Consider the following 15,497-nt stretch of genomic DNA (forward strand, 5'->3'; position numbering starts at 1 on the left):
AAATAAAGGAAGCAGGGGCAGACCCTTGTGGCCCACAGCTGTCTGGCTGAGCTGTGGAGAGTTATTGAACTAAAGTGCACTGAGCTGCTTGGGAACTCTTAGAGTATTCCTGTTGCGGTAGCAGATAGATGGGCCTCTCGGCTGGACAGCTGGTGTTTGTCAGGTGGAGTAAAATTCAAGCTTTGTTCTCACCCAGACACTCCTAGAACAAAGCTAGTGGCAAAAGCTGAGCTCTGCTGAAGACAGAAGGTGCCCACTCCTGAGGTTAAGGAAGACTTCCCTATCTGCACATGTGCAGGAAGGTTTCTTGGGGAGTTGAAAAGGGAGGGGCCACCACCCCATAATAAGTATGGACATATAGCCTCAGGCCTCTATGGTGGAATCCATTTTTGAAAAATTTTCCACACACATATTGGGAAGGGTCTTAGGGCTAGTCAGGTATGAAGAAAGAAATAAGATAATTGGCCAAAAGTAAACAAAGACCCGGAAGAACTGTTTTCTATCAGTGATTTAAAATCACCTCTTTACTGCACCCCCGAATTCTGGATGCCTGCGCTCCTCTTTGGATGTGTATTTCTGCCTAGCTTTTGGCTTATGCCACTCCTCCTCACTAGGGGGCGCCCACACCTTCTCTCTGGGAGTGTATTTCTGCCTAGCTCTTCTCTTGAATAAACAGCCTGTTTTTCTGTGTGCTCTCCCCCAGATTATGCTATGTCTCTAATAATAAACTTTGTACCTGTTTTTGCAGTTTTTGCCTCCTTGAGACATTCTTGCTTTCAAATGGGAGGGAAAGAGCCAGGGCCACTTTGCTTCTAGCTTCTAGCCCCTGGTGGTCTGGTGGGTAGGGTTTTCATCCAAGTTGCCCCAGTTCGGTTCCTGGGCAGGGAACTATTAACACCATCTCTCTTCAGGATCACTCTCCACTGTCTCTCTGTGATCAGTATTTTGATGTGTTTTGGTAGAAAGCAAAAAAGAAGGAAAATTCTTTATAGAATAAATCCAAAGCTATGTTTGTATAATCTATCATCATTAAAGGTTTCTTTGGTGTATTTTTGTCTTATGTTGTTGGCCACAATATAGTCCCTCACCTCTAGAGGCTCATGTTTGTGGATGAGCCAAATGACTTCAGGAATTTCCACAAATCTTGGTTCCAGATTAAACACCAAGTTGTTTTTAAGAGTTGAACTGAGAAAATGGCCAGGCAGATCTTAATGGTGAATTCAGTTGTGGTAATTTAGGTATCTGTTGTTTTGTTAGTCTGAACTTATTTTGTACCATTTGTTGTTCTGTTTCTTGGCAGGAACCTTACTTTCAGAAAACAGAGACCAAATAATAAACTTGTTTTACAAAGAGATCAGATGAAACATTTTAAGTGATCATGTGGTTTCTATTGTTGGGGCTCAGAGCAGGCCACCCTAGAACATGCCACAGTGGCATAGTGATTATTTTGAATTCAAGTTACTTGAGGGACTTCCCTGGTGACCCAGTGGCTAAAACAGGCCTGGGTTCGATCCCTGGTCAGGGAACTAAGATCCCACATACAACAACTAAAACAACGATCCTGAATGCTGCAACTAAGACCCAGTGCAGCCAGATAAATAAAGTATTTTTTCAAACTGTTACTTTAGAAAGGGCTGGTGTGAGAGGAACACTCTGACCTTCTTCTCTACCCCCCCCCCCCCAAAGTTAGAAATAATTCTCCCTTGCAAAATTTACTCTGTGTACCAGGAGAGAAACATCCTTATCACCAGAGACAGGACATTCAAGGCTGAGAAGCCTGTGCAAACAAACTTTGTTACTTCTTTACTGGTTTACTACCCCAAACCCAAGCTTTGCTTATGTTCCTCTAATTAAGCTTCCAGGCTAAATTTCTTTTGTCCTGTCAGTTCCTCACAGATTTATTATTTCTTTGTCTAAAACACACACACACACACACACACACCAAAACTGCCTTCCTTGGTCACTTCTTAGGTCCTATTTGTATGAAACCTCCATACATATGGGGCTTCCCAGGTGGCACTAGTGTTAAAGAATCTGCCTGCAATGCAGGAGACCCAGGTTTGAGCCCTGAGTTGGAAAGATCCCCCTGGAGAAGGGAATGGCAACCTAGTCCAGTATTCTTGCCTGGGAAATCCCATGGACAGAAGAGCCTGATGGGCTACAGCTCATGGGTCAAAAAGAGTCAGACACGAATGAGTGACTAATACTTTCACCTTTCTTTCTGTACATATGAAATAAATTGTTTTTTTCGTCCTGTTAATCTGCCTTCTGTCAATTTATTAGACTAGCCAAAAGAACCCAGAAAGGAAGGGGGAAATTTCCTCCTCCCCGACACCATATGACTACAACCCAAAGACAGTAGGTAAAAGGTAACGAATACAATGAGAACATGGAGTATTACTTTCACAAGAAAAATAATGTGATTTTTAATGTGTTTAAGAGTTTCTTTGATATATTGTGTGCATCTTGCTGTGTGATACCTACCACATGGTCTAGGAGAAAGCTTTATTCAGCATATCTTTCCCTTCTAGGCCTAATAATGTACCTTATTTCTGGAGACCAGAAAACATCCCCACCCCCAGAAGCCCACTCTTTTCCCTTACTTGTAAGAACTTGTGTTTGGGGTAGGGTTGGTCAAGACTCTCAGGCAACCTTGGAGTTTTCAGCCTAAGCCTTTAAGAGCAGCCCGCTGTCAGACCATGGACCTGACTGGAAGAAGAGAACAACACCAAGATATCACCATCAGGTATTTCGTCAACAGAGGAACAGCTTTCCTACCGTATTTTATTTTATTTTTTTAATATTTATTTTTATAGTTTTTATTTGTCTTCACTGGTTTCTTAGTTGCAGCATGGGGGGTCTTCTATCTGTATTTCAGCAAGCAGGATCTTTAGTTGTGGCATGCTAACTCTTAGTTCCGGCATGTGGGATCTAGGGACCACCTGACCGGGGATCGAACCTTGGCCCCCTCCATTGGGAGCACAGAGTCCTAGCCACTGAACCACCAGGGAAGTCCCCGGATTATGCCCTCTTAAAGTTTGGAAGGCACTTAATACTGTATCTTTGTTGCAGGGAGGAAGCCAATTCTGACTCCATATTGGAACTGTTTCTTTGACTTGCCTCTCTTTGCTTTTGTTATTATAATCATACAGAATGGTTTGCCTCAGAGAATCCTGTCCTTCTGCCTGATTGTTAAAGTGCCTTTGTTCAGAACCCTGTCCACTTGTGAATGGTAGGAAGGAAGAAATTAACACATCCCCTGCCTGAGGCTTGCTATTCTAGGAGATGTTTGCAAGATTCATGGCTTTTTTGCTTTGCTTCCTCACCTCCCCTCATCTCTGATCTATCAAAGAACCTGGCATCCAGACCCCAGTAAGATGGTTATTTTGAGGTGCTAGCCTGTTATTTCTCGGTCTGCCGCCTCCCTGATTAAAGTCTTTTCCTTGCCTCAAGTCACCCACTCGGGGTTGGCAGGTAGTTACCTCAGCATCTGAGCTCCCACTTTAGGAAAAGGAAAATCCCAGGGACATTTTGATTGAAGGTACAGTTTCCAAACACTCACACAGAGGAAGTAAAGTCACAAGGTTTATTACTTACAAACCCCAGAAAGGGGGGTAGAAAGAGCAGTGACCTGGGGGAAGGGGAGTTCTCCATCCCAGGTCACAAGCATGGAGGTAGAAAACAGGTTGGCAAGCCCCTGGACTTGGGAGGTGGATTGGGGTAGAGGTCACTAATTTTGGCTGGGGGCATGGGGGTTTGAAATCTAAGTAGTTCTTTTAAACTTTTAAGAAGGAAGTGTTTTGCTTTGTTTTGTTTACCATTTTATTTATTTATTTTTATTTGGCTGCACTGGGTCTTAGTTGCAGCATGTGGGATCTAGTTCCCTGAGCCCGTTGCATTAGGAGTGCAGAGTCTTGGAGACTGGACCACCAGGGAAATCCCTAAGCAGTTATTTTAAAAGGTGTCCTGGGAACAGTAAAGCAGGAACTTGTAGTGGGAATCCTAAGCTCAGGTCCTCATCTAAGTGTCCAGGGTTGTCTTACTGTCCAGTGCCTAGGCAGCAACTTGAAATAGCTGTTTTCCCTTCACAGTACTGAGCCTGCTCTGTACCTTCAGACACCTTGTTGTACACCACACACACTGCCTTTCCTACTGGTCACAGCAATGGTACAAGGGAGGTGTTTTTTCCTATCATCTTTCTAGCTTTTCCAACTATGAAGCGCCATACATCTCAGCAAGGTTAAGTGGTTAAAATCAGGCAAAATCAAATCAAAGTATGGAATAAACAAATCTTCATAACACAATTATTTAACAAAATGTAATACAACTATGAGAGAGGAAAATTTTAAAGTTCTGAAGTAATAACAAAATCAGAAACAAAAACATGGACCACAACACTAAGAAAAAGAGGAAAACAACAGAATAGGGGAAATATATGCAGTGAATGATAGATAAGCTTTACTTACTTTAGAAATATCTTTAAAATGAGTAAATTCTGAGTGAATAAGACCAAAAATCTGAATGCTCAATGAGGAAGAGAACAGGCATCACAAGACAAAAAGCACACAGAAGATAACACTTGAAAAATATGTAGGCCGCTGGGCCAGTGGCCAAGACTTTGTGCTCTCAATGCAGGGGGCCCAGGTTCAATCCCTAGCTGGGGAAATAGATCCCACATGCCACAATAAGACCTGGTACAGCAAAATAAAAAAAATAATAATAAAAAGACAATACAAACCTCATCATGTAACAAGGAAGTACAGATACAACAAATACCATTTTATACCTATTTAACAAACAAAAATTTAAAACAATAAAGCATAATGTTTGTGAGGCTGTGGGGAAATTTGTATTTTGCAGGTAGCAATAATAATAATAATAGCCAATACTTTTATGCTCACCTTCCTTATCACATTTCTGCACTGGGGAACTATTTTTTCTCCCATTTCATAGATCAGATGGTTATAGCTCAGAAAGGGTAACCAGCCCACCATCTCATACCTGGTACACGAAGCCAGATGAAAAAAGCTCTGCTGATGTTAAAAATCCTATGTTTTTAACCAAAACTGGACACTACCTCCCATGGTAATATGCAACAGTTCAGTCAGTTAAGTAGCTCAGTTCTGTCTGACTCTTTGTGACCCCATGGACTGCAGAACGCCAGGCCTCCCTGTCCATCACCAACCCCCAGAGTTTACTCAAGTTCATGTCCACTGAGTTGGTGATGCCATCCAACTATCTCATCCTCTGTCGTCCCCTTCTCCTCCCGTTTTCAATCTTTCCCAGCATCAGGGTCTTTTCAAATGAGTCAGCTCTTCGCATCAGGTGGCCAAAGTATTGGAGTTTCAGCTTCAACATCAGGCCTTCCAATGAATATTTAGGACTAATTGCCTTTAGGATGAACTGGTTGGATCTCCTTGCAGTGCAAGGGACTCTTAAGAGTCTTTTCCAACACCACAGTTCAAAAGCATCAATTCTTCAGTGCTCAGATTTCTTTATGTTCCAACTCTCACATCCATACATGACTACTGGAAAAACCATAGCTTTGACTAGACAGACCTTTGTTAGTAAAGTAATGTCTCTGCTTTTTAATATGCTGTCTAGGTTGGTGATAGCTTTTCTTCCAAGGAGCAAGCTTCTTTTAATTTCATGGCTGCAGTCACCATCTGCAGTGATTTTGGAGCCCAAGAAAACAAAGTCTGTCACTGTTTCCACAGGTATATATAGGTATATATATAAATACATAGGTATATATATAGGTATATATAGGTATATATATAAATAGGTATATACCTATTTTCCAACAACTGATATTCAAAGATAAATGTACCACTCATTTACTATTTATTTAAGGACAAACATATATTTTAAATATGGAACTCTGGTATTTCATGCATTCAAGCCTTGTTTTGTTTTTTATTTTGCTTTAACTATGAAATAACTGGACTTCTTCTGAATGCATGCCTGTGAAATTGCATTCAACACTCCACAAAGTACCTTCATATATATTTAAAACATATAGTTTAGCCAAGCAAACCATACTGATGTATTAAAATAAACTAAAGATGTGCACCTTGAAAACTCTGGGTTCAAATCAGCAGAAATGCTGACTATATTCGTGCTTTATTTTTATCTTGCTTTTAAAATTATGAGACTTCCACCGACTCCCCTGGTGGTCCAGTGGTTAAAACTAGCCAGTTCCAACGCAGGAGGCTCGGGTTCCATCTCTGGTCGGAACTAAGATCCTGCATGCTAAGTGGCATGGCCAAAAATAAATTATTTTTAAATTAAAAATAAATAAAAGTGTGAGACTTCCATATTCTGATATTGTTCATAGGCTGCTTATCATTCACCCAGGAAAAAGGAAATCACTTTCTCTTTTAAAAAGGACAGCTTAATCCACAGTTAACTTTTTTTCTTACTGTATTATATGCATCTTATCTGCAGTGGTAAAGAACACGCCTGTGAATGCAGGAGACATACAAGATGTGGGTTTGATTCCTGGGTTGGAAAGATCCCCCGGAGGAGGGCATGACAATCTACTCTAGTATTCTTGCCTGGGAAATCCCATGGACAGAGGAGCCTGGTGGGCTATTGTCCATGGGTCGCAGAGTTGGACACGACTGAAGCAACTTAGCATGCACACATATGTTATATGTGGTCTTAAATTCTGATAAACTAATGCATGAATGAATCAAATAAAAAAGTATACAATGCAGAGAAAAGGAAAATCATTTAAATAGTGCAGCTATTGTAAAAAAAACCCCAAAAATCCCTCATCAATAGCCAATCATTTGATCTGTTTAATTTTATCCAGAAATATTGCATGAGACTATATTAAAGTGAACCCTTAATTTAACAGAATATGTGAGAACTAACTTGGCACCTTTCAGTATTTCTTCCTGAGTTTCGACTAGAGTTGAAGTTTGGATGTGAATGAGTGGGTCCATGGAACTCCTGAGACAGCCTTCTTCTGGTTAGAATGACAAAATGGAACCTGGCTGTTTCAAAGGGTGCTGAGACTGGAGACTGGGCCAGAAGCTATCACATTTTTAGACTTTTTTCCTGTCTTAAGTTTCCTTCCTTCCTTATGAGTATTTCAATCCTGGTGAAATTGCTTCAGGTGAATTTTTTGAGTTAAAAGGAGGGTAAACCAGGGAGAAAAAGACAACTCTGCTGCTTGATCTTGTGATGGGAGCTGTGGAAAATGTTAGGGACTCATTTGCACATGAACCTGAGTTCTGTTTTTCCTTTCTCTGTATCTTTTGTCTTATAAAGCTCAGCTGGTCAGAGTCATCTAGTTGTGTCCTACTGGCTACCTCCCAGCCCAGCTGACCACCCAGCTCCCTACAGCCCAGCAACAACTTTGTGCCCAGCCATTGACATGGTTTTCTTTCTCCCTCTAGTTACTACAACTTCTTTTTCCACTTCTAATTTCAAAGTATCCTTTGCTTCACTCCTTTTACAACCATGTTCAAGGGGAATGGGACAGAGGCTCTTCCTTGGTCGTTATGTTGCCTACATTCCCTGTCCCCCACACCTAAACCAAGGTTCTTTCTTTTTTTTTTAAATTTATTTATTTGGTGGCGTCAGATCTTAGTTGTGGCATGTGGGATCTAGTTCCCTGACCAGAGGTCAGACCTGGGCCCCCTGCATTGGGAGCATGGAGTCTTAGCCACTGGACCACCAGGGACTTTCCTAAACCAAGATTCTTAGGCCTGAAATAGAAAATCAAGTTCCAACTCTGCAGTGCTCATACAGGCCCTAGTTTTGTCTGGGGGCTGAGGTTTGGAGGGGGCTGAGTGTAGCAGTGTGCTACCCATGCCTGAATACCACCTTTTAAATCACTTGTATCCCCTTGTTTGTGAAATATGAAAGAATGGGCTTTAAAAGTCTTTTGTATTCCTACTGGCAAAATTAAGTTTTCCAAGCTATTAGCCATCTTTCCTTAAGAAGCTTATTCAACAACTGTGCACAGCAGGCTGTTGTTCATGAGTTGTGCTGCCAGGGGGCAGGCTTGGCTTTGCCAGGAGATTGGAGGAAATGGCTGTTGTCCTGGAATCAGAGCTTCTGTGATCCAGTAGGCGTGGCATCCCTGTCTCAACCCTTTGACCTTTGCGGTGCGGGAGTGGACACTAGGAGACTGCGTGCCTTAAGGGTGGAGGGCAGGGGCCTTAGTGCTGAGGCTGAGTGAGGAACTTGAAGTCAACAGCTCTTTGAAGGAAAGAGTTCTGTGCATGCTGGAGGTGGTAAGTGCTGAAGAACTGAACCTGCCTCTGCACTGCCCAGAGCTGGATGCATCTGGGCCCCGGGAACAGTTCGGTCACCCAGAGACGCCTTTTCTGAGACGACTCCACATGCCCTCTCTTGCAGGCCACCCAACTGCTCTGGGTTTGCATACCCTCATCTGTACGACGAAGGGAATGGACTGGATGCCCACAGAGGTCCCCTGTGGTGCAGAGAGACTACTGTGATTTCTTTCTTTAACCTGGGTGTTCCCCCCCACCCCACTCCACCCCCCACCCCCCACCCAGAAGACAAAAAGGTACTTTCCTTGAGATGCCCTACTGTGCTGGTTTAATGGGCGGGAGGGTAAGGAAAGTCTCAAATGAATCCCAAAGTAAAAGTAATGTCATTTTTCATATTTTTATTATTCAAATGTTATGTATTTATTTTTAATTGGAGAATCATAGATTTACAATATTGTGTTGGTTTCTGAAATACATCAACACGAGTCAGCCATAGGTATACACACGTCCCCCCCCTGTTGAACCTCCCTCTCACCTCAAGCAGCATTCTTAGGATGAGGGGTATGTGATGAGGGTTGTGTTGTCATAGCAGCTGACTCCGGAGGTTTCTATTTATTCATGGCCGTGCTGGGTTTTCCTTGTGGCACTCGAGCTTTCCCTAGTTGCAGCAGTCGAGGGCTACTCTCTAGTCGCGGTGCATAAGTTTCTCGTTGCAGTGGCTTCTCTTGTGGAGCACGGGCTCTAGAGCATTGGTGCACACTAGTTGTGGCACACAGGCTCAGTTGCCCTGAGGCATGTGGGTTCTTCCTGGACCGGGGATCTAACCTGTATCCCCTGCATTGGCAGGCAGATTCTTTACCCCTGAGCCACGAAGGCAGTCCCACTCAAGGTTTTGAGACCCCCCCAGTCCATGGTGTGGACCAAGCTGAACTTACCAATCAGGAAATCCAGGGAAGGATTCTATTTTAGCTTCATTATTTCCCTTCCAGGGTCTGAAATTTCCTAGGGGAGCTCCATCAGCACCAGATGACAGCATGGTGTTCAGTATGTGTGCTCTGTGTGTGCCTTGTAGTAAGCACAATGCCCCATAATCAGAATTCAGGCAAATGTGGTTTTTGTTTTTTTGAAGACAACTCAAAACAAACTTCATTGCCCTATTTTGTATATATTTATAGCAATTCTTTTCTTAATTTAAAAAGTCACTTTTCACATCTGTCTGGAGGGACCACACTCTTGTATTGCTTGATAAGATTGTTTCTGGTTCCTTCCTTTCCCCCTGGCCTTTTTGTCTGAGTACTTGCAGTTAAAATAGGAGCTTGGGGGACTGCCCCAGTGGTCTATCGGCTGGGACTCTGCACTACCAATGCAGGGGACCTGGATTTGATCCCTGGTCAGGGAACTAGATCCCACATGCTGTAACTAAGACCAGGTGCAGCCAAATAAATAAAATTAAAAAATATAAGGTCTTGGAATTTTGATTGTCAGGCACTTCTGAGTTAGAATTCCAAGGTTCTCATTATATTTGTTTGAATCAAGATCCAGGTTACATGAATCTGTTTTTTTTTTTTCCATTTATTTTTATTAGTTGGAGGCTAATTACTTTACAATATTGTAGTGGTTTTTGCCATACATTGACATGAATCAGCCATGGATTTACACGTATTCCCCATCCCAATCCCCCCTCCCACTTGCCTCCCCACACCATCCCTCTGGGTCTTCCCAGTGCACCAGCCCCGAGCACTTGTCTCATGCATCCAACCTGGGCTGGTGATCTGTTTCATCATAGATAATATACATGTTTTGATGCTGTTCTCTGGAAACATCCCACCCTCGCCTTCTCCCACAGAGTCCAAAAGTCTGTTCTGTACATCTGTGTCTCTTTTTCTGTTTTGCATATAGGGTTATGGTTACCATCTTTCTAAATTCCATATATATGCGTTAGTATGCTGTAATGATCTTTATCTTTCTGGCTTACTTCACTGTGTATAATGGGCTCCAGTTTCATCCATCTCATTAGAACTGATTCAAATGAATTCTTTTTATTTTTATTTATTTATTAATTTTTCCCCTGGGTCACTCGTCTACACCCACAGCCCTGGGCCACTCCGTCTACACCCACAACTTCGGGCCACTCCGTCTACACCCACAGCTCCGGGCCACTCCGTCTACACCCACAGCTCCGGCCACTCCGTCTACACCCACAGCTCCAGGCCACTCCGTCTACACCCACAGCTCCGGCCACTCCGTCTACACCCACAACTCCAGGCCACCACTCCGCCTGCACTCACAGCTCCGGGCCACCCCGCCTGCGCCCGAAGCTCCAGGGCCTCGCAGCGTCCCCCACCCCCTGCCCTGGGCCGCAGCTCGGAGCCCGCATCGGGAAGTGGGCACAGGGCTGCGTCGCAGCGCCGCATTCCCAGAGCTGGGGTCTCCGAAGGCGGCCTCTGATCCGACAATGCGGCCGCCCGGGAGGTCTGACAGGCAACTCGGGAGCCCGTGAGAACTCGGCCCCGGGCACCCGCCGTCGGTGGGCGTCGCAGGCCCCGCGCGCTCGGCCCTGCCTCGATCCTGGGCCTTCGGGTCCGCGGCCGCCCCTCCGCCCGGCCTGAGTCGCGCCGAGGAACAAAAGGAGGGCGGCGGTGGCCGGGTGGCCCCAATGATCCGGACCTCAAGGCGCCGGCCGCCCCCGGCACCCTCCGCTCGGCCGGGCGGGGCAGGCCGCGGAGGCCGCGAGCGCGCGCCCTCAGAAGAAAGAAAGCGGAGGCGGGGCGCCGGCGCCCGGCCCGCAACCTACCCGCCGCTCGCTCTCCGGCCAAATGAATTCTTTTTAACGGCTGAGTAATATTCCATGGTGTATATGTACCACAGCTTCCTTATCCACTCGTCTGCTGATGGGCATCTAGGTTGCTTCCATGTCCTGGCTATTATAAACAGTGCTGCAATGAACATTGGGGTACACGTGTCTCTTTCAGATCTGGTTTCCTTGGTGTGTATGCCCAGGAGTGGGATTGCTGGGTTTTTCCCCTCAAACAGTTTTTCCCCTCAAACAGTTCATGTTGTTTCCATGCTAAGTCGCTTCAGTTGTGTCCAACTCTGTGTGACCCTATGGGCTGTAGCCCGCCAGCCTTCTCTGTCCATGGGATTCTCCAGGCAAGAACAACGGAGTGGGTTGCTGTGCCCTTTTCCAGGGGATCTTCTTGACCCAGGGATTGAACCATGTCTCCTTCACTGGCAGGTGGATTCTTTACCACTGAGCCACCTGGGAAGCCCCTAGACAGTTCATAATGTGAATGAGAAATGTCGCTTACCATTTCAGTAAACAAAGGATGTTGCAGTCATCAAGTTATCAAGTTGACAGTCACTGCAGCCCTACCACAATGGTGCACCTGAGGGGATTCAGGATTGAGAAAAGCTGGACACCAGCCCAGATAGCTGAGGTGCCTTTCAAAGGAATGATTTCCATAAGCCGGGACTCTTGCATCTTCCCATACACAGAAAAGTGCTAAATATTTGGTTTTCTTGAATTAACAGTAATCTTTTGATATTCTAACTACCTGGTTTTTTATGTAGCTTGGCTCCTCCTTTACCTGTTTGGTGCCATCCCTCAGAGCTATCTGAGAGATTTTCTGGCCTAAAGTCCTCAGTTTTGTCCACCAAATAAAACATAATTCTCAACTTTTAGGTTGTGCATTTTTTTTAGTTGACAGTACCTTCTTTCTGGGCTTCCTTGATGGCTCAGACTGTATAAGAGTCTGCCTGCAATGTGGGAGACCTGGGTTCGATCTCTGGGTTGGGAAGATCCCCTGAACAAGGGAACAGCTACCCGCTCCAGCATTCTGGCCTGGAGAATTCCATGGACAGAGGAGCCTTGTGGGCTACAGTCCATGGGGTTGCAAAAGGTTGAACACGACTGAGTGACTCTCACTTTCTTTCTTTTTTTTTTTCTTAGTTGGAGGCTAATTACTTCACAACATTTCAATGGGTTTTGTCATACATTGATATGAATCAGCCATAGATTTACACGTATTCCCCATCCCAATCCCCCCTCCCACTTCCCTCTCCACCCGATTCCTCTGGGTCTTCCCAGTGCACCAGGCCGGAGCACTTGTCTCATGCATCCCACCTGGGCTGGTGACCTGTTTCACCATAGATAGTATACATGCTGTTCTTTTGAAATATCCCACCCTCACATTCTCCCACAGAGTTCAAAAGTCTGTTCTGTATTTTCTGTGTCTCTTTTTCTGTTTTGCATATAGGGTTATCGTTACCATCTTTCTAAATTCCATATATATGTGTTAGTATGCTGTAATGTTCTTTATCTTCTTGGCTTACTTCACTCTGTATAAGGGGCTCCAGTTTCATCCATCTCATTAGGACTGATTCAGATGAATTCTTTTTAACGGCTGAGTAATATTCCATGGTGTATATGTACCACAGCTTCCTTATCCATTCATCTGCTGATGGGCATCTAGGTTGCTTCCATGTCCTGGCTATTATAAACAGTGCTGCGATGAACATTGGGTGCACGTGTCTCTTTCAGATCTGGTTTCCTCAGTGTGTATGCCAGAAGTGGTATTGCTGGGTCATATGGCAGTTCTATTTCCAGTTTTTTAAGAAATCTCCACACTGTTCTCCATAGTGGCTGTACTAGTTTTCATTCCCACCAACAGTGTAAGAGGTTCCCTTTTCTCCACACCCTCTCCAGCATTTATTGCTTGTAGACTTTTGGATAGCAGCCATCCTGACTGGCGTGTAATGGTACCTCATTGTGGTTTTGATTTGCATTTCTCTGATAGTGAGTGATGTTGAGCATCTTTTCATGTGTTTGTTAGCCATCTGTATGTCTTCTTTGGAGAAATGTCTGTTTAGTTCTTTGGCCCATTTTTTGATTGGGTCATTTATTTTTCTGGAATTGAGCTGCAGGAGTTGCTTGTATATTTTTGAGATTAATCCTTTGTCTGTTTCTTCATTTGCTATTATTTTCTCCCAATCTGAGGGCTGTCTTTTCACCTTACTTATAGTTTCCTTTGTAGTGCAAAAGCTTTTAAGTTTCATTAGGTCCCATTTGTTTAGTTTTGCTTTTATTTCCAATATTCTGGGAGGTGGGTCATAGAGGATCTTGCTGTGATTTATGTCGGAGTGACTCTCACTTTCATTCGATCACCAACCTTACTATTTTGAAAGTTCACTGGCATGTATTCTTCATTGTGGAAAATTTTAGAAAGCAACACTACATCTAGAAATTATTACTATTGTAATAGGCTGAATCTACTGCACTCCTTATAAGATGATGCTTATATACAACTTTTTAGCCAAAATGAACATCTGCAAAGACAACCTACCTCAGTTCTCTGTAGTTGTTGGTAGCCAGTTTCTAAAGATTTTTTATTATTAATCCAGGTTATTTCTTATGTCAGAATAATTGATTTCTGATCTATGTCTTTGGGATATTTGAAATGTACCTTGAGAGAAATTCTTTTTGGGGCACTAATTAAATTGGGGGATTAATTTTAGAAGATCTATCTCTTGGCAAACCTAGACTAAGGGTAAATTATTAGCTACAGCAATGTTTTGCTTATTTCTTTCTTTTTTTGTTTTTTTTGTTTTTCATTTTATTTTTTATTTCTTTTCTTTTTAAAGATATATTTATTTATTTGGCTGTACCAGGTCTTAGTTTTGGCATGTGGAATCTTTAGTGGTGGCAAGCAAACTCTTAGTTGGGGCTTGTGGGATCTACTTCCCCGACCAGGATTGAACCTGGGGCCTCCTGCACCAGGAGCTCAGAATCTTAGCCAGTGGACCACTAGGGAAGTCCCTGTTTTGTTGATTTCTTATGCCTCATGCCACCTCTCTGCCTTAATTCATCTGGCATCTGAAAGAAGTAGAGACATGTTTTAAAAAAGAATGGAGACTTCACTGGTTTTTCATTGGTTAAGACTCCACACTTCCACTATAGGGGGCATGGATTCGATCCCTGGTAATGGAACTAAGATTCTGTGTACTCCACTGCCCCCCAAAATAATAGTAAAAGTGTATAATGAAGATACCAGCACTTACAGGATAGATATTCCCTTTTTTTTGTTTGTTTTTCCCAGGCAGCCTGAGCATTAAAAAAAAAAAAAAGTTCTTTGTGTGTATCAGACTTGCTGTGAGGGTTGACTGGAGGATATGTGCTGAGTATTCTCTGGCTTTCAGTCGCGGGTTGGAAAGGCTGAATGTGGTCCTTTCCACTGTAGCCAGAGTGGAGAAGGGCTTAGGAGTGGGTCTGACAGTGTCCTGAAGCTTTCTTGTACAGGCCCTGTAGTTTGAGGGTCCTTAAAGTACTAAGAAACCTAATGTTTAAAAAAGGACAGTGGTGGGACTTCCCTGGCAGTCTGGTGACTAAGACGCCACACTCCCAGTGCAGGGAGCTGGGGTTCGATCCCTGGTCAGGGAACCAAGATCCAGCATGCTGCAACTAAGACCTGGTGCAGCCATATAAATATAAATATTAAAAAAATTTTAAAAAGGATAGTGGTCAATACTAAGAAATAAGAATTTTTTATTTCAAAATCATCTGGTGAGAATGACAGTGGGCATACATGGGAACATTCTCGAATTTCTCCCACTCCCAACAAGTCCTGGTGTCTCTGGGTAGCAGTAACATCCTCTCTGTGGAAGCCTGACATGACAACCACTTTGTGACATTTGACACTCACAAGTGAGAGAAGTGGTAAGATGGAATAAAAATTAGTGCTTGTTTAGTCACTCAGTTATGTCCTGTAGAGCTCATGTCCTTACAGCTCAGTCATGAACTGTAGCCCGCCAGGCTCCTCTGTCCACGGGATTCTCCAGGCAAGAATACTGTAGTGGGCTGACATTTCCTTCTCCAGGGGATCTTCCCGACCCAGGGATCGAACCCACTTCTTTTGCATCTCCTGCATTGGCAGGTGGATTCTTTACCACTGAGCCACCTGGGAAGCCCCTGAAATTAGTGGACACTGTGGTAAAGAGTGTACGCTTTCCTGAGAAAACAGTCTCCTTCGTGTGTGAGCACAGAAGTGCTGTGAAACTGGTCTTTGATTAACTTCCATGAAAGGAAATCTGATGTAACTACGGCACCTTATCTGTAGTCACTGCAATTTTTAATCACTTTTAATATCAAACTTCATTTAAGGAGCCTCACATTACTAAAGATTACTCAACAAGAAGGGTTCAGTTGAGAGGAAATAAATGCTTTTTGAAAAGTAGGCCTGGTTTTCACTCTCC

This window comes from Cervus canadensis, chromosome X (assembly GCF_019320065.1).
Source record: "Cervus canadensis isolate Bull #8, Minnesota chromosome X, ASM1932006v1, whole genome shotgun sequence".
NCBI lineage: Eukaryota > Metazoa > Chordata > Mammalia > Artiodactyla > Cervidae > Cervus > Cervus canadensis.